Here is a 12953-nt window from a genome sequence, read left to right as displayed (position 1 = left end):
TGAGGTTATACAATCAGTAATGTTCCCATTGTTTTAAGAAAATGAAAAGAAATTCCACAAAGAAATAGACATTATTAAAGTCATTAGGAGATTCCATGTTCTCTTTGATATAGCATCAATCATGATGTTCCACTGAAGTGAAGCTACTACAGTCATTCTTCTTGCAAGCCATTACTGAAAAGCAGATGCTGAAAAATGACCTGCATACAAACACTACAATAATTGACATACTCGTACATTTTATAATGTAAAGCACACTCCACACCATTAGAAGTAGAATGCCCCACTACCAGTGAAGAGAGTACCTTTGCAAATAGATTCATGTGTTAAAACTGAAATTTTCCAACAAAAGCTAACATTATACCGTGTTTAAACATTCATCTGATGCACTCACTTCGGGAAAAAAAGAATCCCCCTCTTTTATATTGATAACTATCACTAATTTAGGTAAACCTTGCCTGAGTATTTCTGGATAGTTTAAACAGACATGTAAGCCTCTCTAAAGTATCAAATCTTAATATAATGTTAATATAATACCAATATTATATTTTAACATATATAATATACATAATTATATCTTAAAATATCTTAATAAAACACCAAGCTTTCTTTTCAAGTTCTTTTTCCTAGAAGCATGTTTTATTGAGTGAATTATGAGCACACATTACATAGTATTATGAAAAAGCAAAGTTGATGTTCCATACCCAATTTAAATATTCCAAGTTGCTGCATGCATATTAAGAGACAAGATTACTAGAAGTGTTATTCTATTTGAGTTTTGATAGACCAATGCAGAAATATGCACACCACAAACTTACTTTTGTACATCATATGATTCTACACTTTACCTCATTTTATTTCATTTTTACTTTTAATTATGCAAACTTGCTAGACTGCTTTTATGTTATTAAACTTCTTTGTATTTGCTGCTTGTATATTGAAAATGTAGTGAAGAAAAAAATGGTTTTGATTTTTTGCTGATGCTTGGGTTCTTTATATTAGACTCCAAGTCTGCTAGAAATGCAATTACAAGGGGTTTATATTGCAGGTTTAGTTCCTGAAAACACTGGTCATGCCATCTTCACAACGAACCAGATTACTCAAGCTCACCTCTGGTCAACTGGTAGCACACTAAGATCAGATTTTTTTAAAAAGTAATGCTGAAATGAATCTGGATGAAAAACTCATCAGTATTGCTGCATGATTACTGGTATTTGCTGTTTACTTGCTCTTCCGAAAGTTAAAAAGAAAAAGTGCTTCAGGCTAAGTAAAAATTAAAATAAAAATTTAATATGTGAAAAGTGAAAGAATTTCAAAAATTTTATTTTTGTGTCAATGTATTTTAAACATATTTAATTTTATTCCATTACACTAAAATATAAACAAGTATAATTTTAAATTTCAAAATAACTGGTATTTTCACTTTATTGTTTACAAAACCTGATAACCTTACTTTCACAAAAAGTACTTTGATTCCCTAGTCACCATTGGAATTTTCAAACCATTTTACCTGAATTATTTACAGAAAGATCTTATTTAGTTATTTTTATCCAAAGAGTTCTATATTCCATTTCACTCATCTTTAATGTTCCTTGTCATTGCTGAAAACACATAATCGTAATTTTTTTTTTACATGTTAGTCCTGGGCAGGATTAATCAAATTTTAGATGCACACATGATTCAAATATGTGGAGTACTCACAGTACTTTCTCATACTGTTCCCTAACAGGTTTCAATGCATACTTTATCAAGCAGTGACCATCTGCCATTCCAAATTAGAAGGCAGCCTAAATAAAAAAATATTTTATTATTACAAGCATTAATACATTTCAAATACTTGCAAAAAAGTACTTCATTGTTAATGTATTTCTTTTTTATTCACTTAGACTCAGACTGTGATGTTTTCGTGTAAAACTGAACTGATGGAAATAATACACAATGTAAGTGATGAATTGTGCATTCCTAAAAACTGAATGAAAACAAATTTTTTCTGTTCTCTCAAAATTCTCTTCTGGTTTAACACTTCACTTTCAAGGTTTCCCTTGAAATTTCCCACGTTAGCATTTTCATTTGATTAGCATATATATATTGTAGTGTGAGTACAGATCTCTCCCTTAATTTACCTTCATTTTGGGAAAAAAAAATTAAATCATGATTTTGAATAAACATCACTTTAAATCTGAGATATGAGTATTTTCTCTTATGAGTGGTTACTTTTCTGCTAGTACCTGTACGTTACAGAAAGAAAAACTAATGCCTGTGTCATGAAGGCATCATTACTTTGGATTAAAGCCTCTCATATTGGTCCACTTGATGGAAAAAGAAATAAGCAGTTTAGGATAGGTCAATGTGCGGGTGGATCACCCCAGTGATTAGGGCAGATGCAAATTACTTATTCATCGTTAGCAAGCACTTCAAGATACAATATTCTAACTTCCAGCCTGCACAGTATTCTGGCAAAGGTCTCCTTTTATCTATCCAAACAACACTGATGGAAAAAAAAAACGAGAATAGGAACCACCTACCACTAACATACACATTTAGTTCAAAAGTTTGGAGATATTTTACAGCAGAAGAGCTGTAATGAGTTCATTTTACTAATCAACAACAGCAACAACAGATGCATTTCAGAGCTGAAGACACCGCATATCATCATGGAAAGAAAATACTGAGAAAGTGAAGACTAGTCAGACACAGCTACAGCTAGATTTTATAGGTGATGCATCCCCTAAACCAGTCTGAAGTAAACTGAGAATTTACAAGTTTATAAGAAGATGTAGTTTACTGAGGAGAGATATAACAGTACAAGCATGCATTCCTCTGTGTTCAACTTTGTATTACGGAATTTACATTATGGGATAGCAGTACTACAGAACACATTTACCTCGAAAGAAAACGAGAGGAAGGTTGATGACTCTCTGAAGGTTTTCTGATTGACTGAGTACTTTGTCATGATATCGCTCCAAAACTTTTCCCCTCCCATTACTTGGATTATTTATTTATTCTAATGGATATTTGTGCTTAGCACAATTTTGCATAACAGCTTCTTAAGCTAATTACAATTTGATCAATTATTAAACTTGCATAGTATTTCCATATTTTTACTTGAACCTTATTTGATTTATCTAACTATATTCTATTCAAAAGTGCCACAGTAAATCATGCTAAAGAGCTTAGAACTGATGTTTCTACAGGCTTTTTTAGAGAGAGTGCTTTTTAGTCTATATTCTAAGATCCCAGTAAGATAAGTGAAGGAAAACAGTTGATTCATTTCTACTCTCCAAAGGAATATATTAATACGTACAGCCAAGTGCTATGTGATATCAGTCCCTGTTGAAAATGCAGTCTCTGCCATCAATAAAAAAAAAGAACAAGAAAATGTTCTAACACAATGTCAGATGCAGACACACCAAAAGCAATTACATTTTTCAATAGATGTTAGCACAATAGCTATCACCAGAAGAAAAAAAAATAGAGTTGAATAACAGTAAAATCTAACTAAATAAATGCTACTTCATAAAAAACCACTATTTTCCTTGAATAAGCACTCCGAATTTCTGGGCACGTATACCAGAAAAAGAAGATCTTATGTTCTGAACTCATCATGGAAACACAGTTAGTATGTTTCAAACAGCTTGAATTACACATTTTAATTCTCTAGATGCTTACTTTTACCCATCCATTATCCTAGCCAACCTATATAGCTTTTGTGTTCACATTTAAAAAAAAAATTAAATGTTGATACTTTTGATACTAGCATTTTATATAGGACATTAAAAGGTATTTATTAAAGAGTGGAAGTTAAAGATGTCTGTAGCTTGTGTTGTGTTTATACATAGGTATCTGTTTATAGGCATATATATATTACTGTTAGCACACAGCTTTACTTTTTCATGAGATAGAAGGAATACGTTTAGCAGCAGCTGGAAATTTGCCTTCAGATTATTTCAGATTGAGATTTATGCAATTTGTTCGTCATTTACATGGCTGTAACTGAAACAATGAACACTGTACTGTCACAGCATGAAAAGACTAAAATAATGGAGGTCACCTTCTTGACAGACATCTTCTCTGCTTTGCTTTACATTGTTAATATCAGATAATAAGGTTTTAATTCCATAAAACAAGATGATGTGGAAACTTCTGAGATCTTAATCTAAAGCTATGGTCCAACACCATTCGCCCAGTGACTTCTTCATTTCCCAAAATTAATTCCTGTCTGATCTTAAAATTCCAACACAGTTACAGTTAACACTTCTGGGCATTTCCAAAACTGCTGCAGAATGAAAACTGAGTTGTTTATCTCCTCCTTGAGCCTTTTGGGGATCCACAAAATAGCCAGAGCAGTAACTAAAATGCAGTTGAAGCCCAGAATAAATGGTATCAATATACCTACAGAATTGGGAACCTTATAGTACAATTTCAGTGGTTTTATTTTTAAGCTATGCTTGGAAAAAGAGGAAAATGTGAGGTAGTAGAGCTACCTCATCCTTATTTGCTGGCACTGCTTAATAAGGTAAACAAGGAGTTTTACTTGGCTGCATCATATACTAGATAAAGATGTTAACCCTTCAAAAAAGTTACCTGCCCTTCACCTATGATGAAGGAGCTTCCTATTGGGAACACAGTTCTGTGTAGTTGAAAATAGCTAGCAGTATCTAATCCTTCATCCCTCCTAATACTACAATAAGGACAAAACAGATTTAACAGGTCCATTTATAAAAGTTGAATGAAAATTTATGTAGTATATGCACAAATTTTCTAAACCAAAAAAATGTTCACATGTTCAGTTCACTTTTCCAGTCCATTATTATTATTTCCATAATTCTTTATGCAACGAAAGATTGGAGCTAATACTTTGACTTAAACTTCTCAGTTTTTTTTCTCTTCTGTAAGTGTTTTGTTTCCTTCTAGTTCCAGCAGATACTGAATCTCATAATAAATACAATATTTAACTAACAATATAGTAGGTTATGAGAAAAATTCTATACTGTGGAAAATAGTACGATATAATAGCTGTCATTCTTGTCGCCAAATTCTACTATACAGAATTCTACATAATTCTGTTACATAGAATTTTTGCCAAATTCTATTTTACAGAATTACAAGGAACTGATGCATTGAGTGTTTCCAGTAATCAGGCCCAGTATCTGTATTCAGTTTCAAGAAAGATACTGACAAACTGGAAAAAATGAAGGGCTGCCAAAATGATGGTAACAGAAGAATAATGGCTAAGGGAACTGGGTTCACAGATTAGAAAAGAAGTTTACAGATTAGAGAAGGGTTTAATTGCTATCTGATGAGTGATTAGAGAGAAAAGAGTCAGAATTTTCTAAGAGGTGCACAACAGAAGGAGGAGAGGAAATAGCAGGAGTTGCAGCAAGGGAAATTCCATATGGACACGAGAAAAATTTTCACATTATATGTGGTTGAGCAGCAGTACAGCTATGCAGAGAGACTGAGAAACTCAGATGCTCATAGCTTGACTGAACATGGCTCTGAGGAGCCTGACCCAACTTTGGAGCTGGCCTTGCTTTGAGTGGTTGTTAGGCCTACACGGTTACCAGAAGTGCCTTCCAACATTATTTTGTACTTGTAACTATGAAGAGCTTTTAGTCCCATTCAAATATAAGAATTATGATGCTGCTACCTTAGGAAAAAAACAAAACAATACAACAGAATGCAGGCTCTGCCAAAAGAGAGCAGACTGATCCTCTTAATTAATGTTCAAAGATTTTTATTTTATTTTCTGTCTCTTTGGACAGCACCTAATTCTCCCATAAAGCATTTGTAGAGAAGATTATGGTATCACCTTAAGCATTCTGAGTGACAATGAGTCTAACATAAAGAGAAATTACTCCAAAGTTTAATTATCCTTACTACGAGGAAATTGCATCTGCACTCAAAATTGAATTTATCCAACTTCAGTTTCAATTTCATGCCTTCTCCTCCAAGGCAGAAAAATCTAAGTTTTATTTCTTCTTCATATAGAAAGATTTAGGCACATCAGTTTTCTTAGATTTTTTTCTTAGATACATCAGCTCCTTAAGCTTCTTAGCATACAGTTAGTTTTCCAATTCCAGGATCACTTTTGTGACCACACTTCTGACATTTCCAATTCCTTTGTGGCACACAAACTTGAGAAGCTAGTATGATTCGGCTGGGATTACTACTATGCTGAATAATAGAATAAGGAGAGTAACCTGGCATTATTAAGTTGGCTCAATGCAAAATCTCTGCTTTTTTAAAAATTTTCCATTTATTTCATGTGTTTGGGTAAAAGTCTCATTGTTTTCATATTGGGAGCTGATACTGAGGATAAAAAAAAGTGATATCTAAACCATTCTCTGAGTAATTTGCTTGCTAAAACAGTTTGTCAATAGGTTTTGATTATTACTTACAGTTCACATTCTGAAAGAAAATCTTTCTGGATAGTAACCATGTGAGTCAGGTTGTGCTATAACAAGAAGGCTGCTTTATTAATTACTGCTCTGTCCATCCCTATGTTGTTCACAGGCTTAACCAGTGATTATGAAGACAATTGACAAAAAAAGTATTTGAATTGGGATCACAAAGCAATCACTTAGGACTATTATCGTTCACAGATTTCTCCCAAGCTATGCCTACATCTTTGCAGCTGAACTGAACCAAATCATAATGTATAATGTGGTTCACATCTATTCTACAAAAGAAACGCTTCTAAATCAGGATATTATGTTGTAAAAAATGATTTTTGATGAAAACATACATGCTAACTTATTGCCATTATCAAAATAACCTTTCCAAAATCATGTTGTAATTTTAGTGATAAGAGCTACCAGGTTTGCCTGACAAAACCTATTTCTGAATTGACTAGCCTTTAACCATATTTTAGCTTCAGCTGATAGAATGAGAATAAGCCCTGTAATCATTTTGCTCAGATAAGTCTTTCCTAAAGCTTTTCTTTTGTTTGTAATAAATACTGAAAATTCATTGCCTATCTTGAAATTATTTGCATTTTTTCCTTAGTCCTTCCTTTCAACAGAAAAGGTATTTTCCAAGTGGTATGCCATACTACAAAAACCTACGTTTGTGTTCATGCTCGCCAGGTTTTGACCCACTATTGATCTTAAACAGTATTATGATGTTAAAATAACTGGCACAGACTGGAATTTTTTTGAACTGAAATATTGCATGGAAATCATGCATTGTTTTGACAGTGTTAACAGATAGCAACACCAATGGAAAATGTTTTTCAATTGCTCCAGGATTCCTTCTGGTCTAAGTATGAAGACACAAACTCCAGTCCTACTAAATACTGTTTATTGAGCCATTTTGAATAGTCACCATTTTTCATCCATAATTTACAAAGTAAGTACTGTAACACAATTGCACCAACTGGTTAAGCATAAGTTCCAGTGATGCTTGATTTGCTCAGCAGCTTCCCTGGAAAATATGTACAGTTAAAAATACAAGGAAAACTATTCTTCTAGTAATATCCCGTAATTTTTTATTTAACTCCACATTATACTAGCATTTCTTAGTCAAACCCCTGTTGAAAAGCAAAATCCCTCACTGCCAAAAAACTGTTCTGTTTTCACTGAAAGTAGTGTTCTGCAATAATTACAGACTGCAAGCATGTACTGCTGGAAAGACAGTATTTCAGTTTTATTCATCTTAAAAATGCATCAGCACCTAAAACAAAGCATCCCTGAAACTTCATGGGGAATTTTAAGCACGCTGTACCCAAAAATAACAATCTGAATACCATAAAGCTTCTGTAAAGAAGCCATATACGTTGCCTTAACACCGTGGAACAATTAGGATATATAAACAGCTGCCTCAAGCTCTGCAGTTCTTGGATACCCACACTTCTCTCCCCTTACCATTAGTCCCTACTCCACAGAGAGCCCTGACTCCTCCCTACATTCTGATTTAGTCTTAACTTTTCAAACAGAGAAGGAAAGTACAAAATTGACAATATTGACAAAAAGTAGGCTTTTCTACACCTTGGATCCCACAACTCAAACAGTGCATCTGAAAAGCTTCCAGAATTACTTATAAGGCAAAGTCAAGAAAAAAGAGAGAAGGAAAAAAAAATCAGCTGTGTGTCCATAAGATGATAAGTTACCTTTTCAAGATTTCAGCAACTCAGCTCAAGAGAGGCAAGAAAAAAAAAAAAAAGGAAAACTGAAAACTAATTAAAATGTTTAATTGGAATAAAAATAATTGGTAGACTGCAAAACTAAATGACAAGTCACTCTGAAAATTCAAAATACTATAGTAACTTACAAGTATAGGTACTATTTTGAAGTAAAATCTCATTTAATTGGTTCTCAGCATTGCTATCTAACCACTCTGAGGTTAAATGACTCAGCCTCTTGTAATGCAGACTGTGTAATCGCAATAGTTATGTGCACTTGACCTTCTTCCTGTTAACAGAAAGACTCAATTAATTACTTGCTGTTTTAACTGGCCATTTCACCTTATCTTCACCTTTTCCAAAGGGCTGAGAAACTCTACACCTTAACCTTTGCCTTTGAAAGCATACCTAGAAATATTTATCTACCAAGTAGGAAGTTAGCACAGTCTACAAATGAGAATATTCTGTCTTTATGCTTAAGTCAACAACAGTTAAATCTTCACTGTTTCATTAACCATTATGCTGCAATGTAGGAACCAAATTTCATCATTATTATAGCCACTCAAATATTCTAGTCTGTAATAGAAAGAAAACATGACTTAGCTCTTTTGCAACAGACAAAAGAGGGAAAGGCACAATAACCTGGAAACTGTACTCAAATGTTTCAAAATCATTCTCAGGTTGTTATGTAGGGCACTGGATAGTAACAATTTATTTAGTTTAAATAGGAAACTAACTTGTGATGCTGAAGAATCCTAAGTTTTTGGTCTACCTTTGAAATCACCTAGATACCATAATCACATTGCTTATCACATTTTTCTAAATGCTACTTCAAGCACCTGCAGAGAAAATCTTGTTCTTGATATTTCTGAGCAGCTTGATGCTATGGTCAAGATACTAGGCCTTCCAGAGGAGTTAAGTCTGTTACTGTCAGGGTACAGAAGGAAACAGACAAAGTGGGATGAATCACCTTCTGGAGGAGAATCCTGATTGAGAAAGGGAGCCAAATTTCAGCTTAGTCTGGCTATCTCAATAGGAAATGATTAAAGATAAATGTCTTTAAAATATTATTTAATCTATCGTATAATAATCCAAAGCAAATGAAAAAATAAAATACAAAAATAAAAGAAAACACAGGAAAGCTAATAAAATATTAATGATGCAGTAAATGGAAGACCAAAACTATGATAATGTGTACTCTTAAAATGCTTGTAATATTTTAATAAAATACTTATAACACTTTAATAAAAAATTGTCAAATATTATTTGGATTAAGGAATAATTTATCAGGGTGATCTCTGTATTGCTAATTCCGGGAAGCTAAATGAACTGAATTCTACTACTTTTAACAGTAGAAAGAAAAGACAACCGTTTTGAATTTTTGCATTCTAAGTTGCCTTGTTTTGTTGAGAAATCAAAGAAAATGAAATAATTTTAAGAACAGAGACATCAGGTCGTTGTAAATCCAAAGGAGAATAAAAACATTTTAAAAGATCTCTGCAGAGGCCAATGCAAGTCTTGAACTTGGAATTATTTGCAATTATTTCTGTAAAAAAGTTCCACATCCTCTAAAAATGTTTTCTGATATTGTGAGGGAACAGAATGTAACAGACAATTAAAGAAGAATGAATCACCTTTTGGGGGAGAAGGTTTTAACGGACAATAAAACCAAGAAAGAATAGTTTTAAGACATGGATATGGTTACAATCTCTTACAGTGAAATGACACGAACATAACTTTTTTTTCTTCACAACTTCTGCTTTTAACTTAGATAGCTTTTGATGAAAAATGCCTACAATTAACTGCAGGTGTCCACCCTGCAGATAAAACCAGGCTGAATTTACCATAGATTGGCTACTGTGACACAAACCCTTGTAATAATAGGAGTCATGAGTTTGGCAAAAAGCAGCAATGAGAAATATAATAGGGAGTATTTTTCCACATTACGATCTTTATCAAAAGCTGATCTACTATGTCAGCAGGTCATCAAGCATTGTGCTCCATTAGACACTAATTGCATTATCCTCTACTTGTGTGCTTTCATTAGATAGCAGAAGGCATCCTGCAAAATAACTGAGGATACTGCTTTAAGAGATTTTGATCTCTTGAGCAAACACGAAAGAAATTTGAAGAGTTTATCAAGAGTAACATGATGTCCTGTGCTGGTTTTTGCTATGAGATTTTTAGGATCCTGAGCTGTAAGATACTTCCAGTCTTGTATGATGACAAACATATTTATTTAAAACAATAAAGGGGAAGATGAGATAAACCAGAAGTGTCTACAACAAAGAACAGCATGAATGAGTAAAATATCTATCTTCCAGATCATTTCCCCATCACACAAAGCAGTTTACAAGCTTTTTAGATAGTGTTCCCCTGCTTTGTGAAAGCCAATCTGCACACACAGCCCGAGGGGTTGGTCTGCATGCTTGTTTTCCATCTTCCCAGCAATGCTTCTCTTCCTACACTATAGTCTGCACTGGTTATTCCACCCAAAATGTATTCTTCACTCTCCGACAGCAGCAAAACAAGCCTTTACCCATCCAGCCTGTCAAACCTAATCCTCTGTGATAGTTTCCTGAAGAAGGTCCTTGTCACTTTTTCCTCCAAGTAAATAATATCCTGCTCAGAATATTGCTAGAAAAGGGAGAGACTGGCAGGAGAAGGAAGAAGAGAGGTGAAAAGAATGAATTAAACTTTACGGACATTTGTCACACATTCTAATGATGCATTCCTCACTCTCCTCCATCAGGCTGAAGTTCAAATAAGTCATCACATTTGTACCTTTATTATTTTTTCAGATTAGATCCATGTTAGAACTAGGTGAACTATGCAGTTTTACTAAATGTCAAAATGTTTATGGCAATTTTATATTTCTTCAACCTATCCATCCACACTATATTTTTAAAAAGCTTTATTTTTCAGAACATTTCCCAAGAAAAAAAAAAAAAGAAAGAAAGTCCTCACATAAAAAACAGTCAGGGGTGAGCAAAAAGAAAATATATGCTAGAAGTATTGATGATATAGGCTTGTGTCAGAAGCTGACATAGAAGAAACCAATTCCTTATTTTTTAGTGATTGGAAATTTTTGCAGTGTTAGCAGCATGAAATCCTAGAAGGAATAAATGCAGGAGGATATGCAGTATCCAGTTAATGCCAGTAAAGGCATTAACAAAACTTTTCAGAATTTCTAGAGGATCCAGGATTCAATCATTTAAATATGTGGTTCACATATTATTCTGTGTATTTTGGATGGCACTGGAATTCTGAAATGCGCTGACATTCACTGTATGTACTGGACCTTGTTGACACAGAACATCAGTAAGCACAGAAAAATAAATTCAGTTAATTTAAACTTAGCATTCTAAACTGACTTCATATTTTCATGAAAAGTGCATATCCAAAGCAGGTTTGAAAAACAAGCTGCCAAGCAGCAGAGTTTGAGAGAAGTACTACCAGTCCTATACCTGAAGAAAGGAAGAACAACACTGTGAAGTACAGAGGTTATGAAGATACAAATCTCAAGAAAAAAATATGGAAAATCACATAGATCCTTATGACACAGACACCTATTGCACCACAATTTCAATTTTTTAGAACAATCTAACCATTTAATGTGGATTCTCTCAGTACTGTTTTACTATCTATTCTTTATATCTATTTGTTGAAGACAAAAAACATAAAATATATATAGGAATATATTTGCGCTGTATGGCATAGTGTTTTCAGATACTTCTGGCTCAAAATCCAAATACAGATTTAACATACATGCTCCAAATGATGCACCACTGCAGAACAGTTACTCACACAGTTCCCTAAAACTCAAGCTGGCGATGTGTTAAGCACATGCAATACAGCAGTACTGTTGAAGCCACGATCACAGAATCATTAAGGTTGCAAAAGGCCTCTAGAATCATCTACTCCAACCGTCCACCTACCACCAATGTTGTCAACTAAACCATGCTCCTTAGTACCACAAAAAAAAAAGGGATAATACAAGTAAAACCTTACTTCTTTAGAAGAAACCACACAAGACTATAAAGCGGTGTCTACAAGTTTTGGTTTAAGAATTGCTTAAGACATAAATTTCAGTATTAGTCTATGTCTCTTTTTAATTCAGAAAACAATTGAGATAACACTTAGAACTTATGTAACTCTCTACATTCAAAGCACTTAAGTGAAAATATAACTAACATTCATTACTTGCAGTGTTAGATCAAACGCTAACAGTGCATTCATTTCTGCTATTCAAGTTTGCTTTGCAGACAGTACACATTGGGACAATCATGGAATCACAGAATCATAGAATTAGCTAGGTTGGAAAAGACCTACAAGATCATCCAGTCCAATCATCCACCTACCACCAATAACCCCACTAAACCATGTCTCTCAACACTATATCTAAATGTTTCTTGAACACCTCCAGGGATGGTGACTCAACCACCTCCCTGGGCAGCCCATTCCAGTGCCTGACCACTCTTTCAGAAAAGCAGTATTTCCTAATGTCCAGCCTAAATCTCCCCTGGCACAACTTGAAGCCATTCCCTCTCATCCTGTCACTAGTTACAAGAGAGAAGAGGCTGACCCCCAGCTCACTATAACCTCCCTTCGGGTAGTTATAGAGAGCGATGAGGTCACCTCTGAGCCTCCTCTTCTCCAGGCTGAACAATCCCAGCTCCCTCAGCCGCTACTCATAAGGCCTGTGCTCCAGACCCCTCACCAGCTTCATCGCCCTCCTCTGAACACGCTCGGAACATAATCAAAATAATATTTAAAAAAATAGCTGTCACATTTGAAAGATAAGACCTTCCCATGCTTTAAGTTGCAATCA

General features: G+C 34.2%; 1 protein-coding gene across 7 annotated transcripts in view; it reads right to left on the bottom strand.

The window, feature by feature from the left end:
• Positions 1 to 12953, bottom strand: part of IMMP2L (inner mitochondrial membrane peptidase subunit 2) — a 459355-nt gene that overhangs the window by 155384 nt on the left and 291018 nt on the right. The window lies entirely within an intron of this gene.

Source organism: Numida meleagris, chromosome 1, assembly GCF_002078875.1.
Source record: "Numida meleagris isolate 19003 breed g44 Domestic line chromosome 1, NumMel1.0, whole genome shotgun sequence".
Classification (NCBI taxonomy): domain Eukaryota; kingdom Metazoa; phylum Chordata; class Aves; order Galliformes; family Numididae; genus Numida; species Numida meleagris.
The sequence above is the reverse complement of the archived record's forward strand: the minus strand, read 5'-3'. Positions and strand labels throughout refer to the sequence as shown.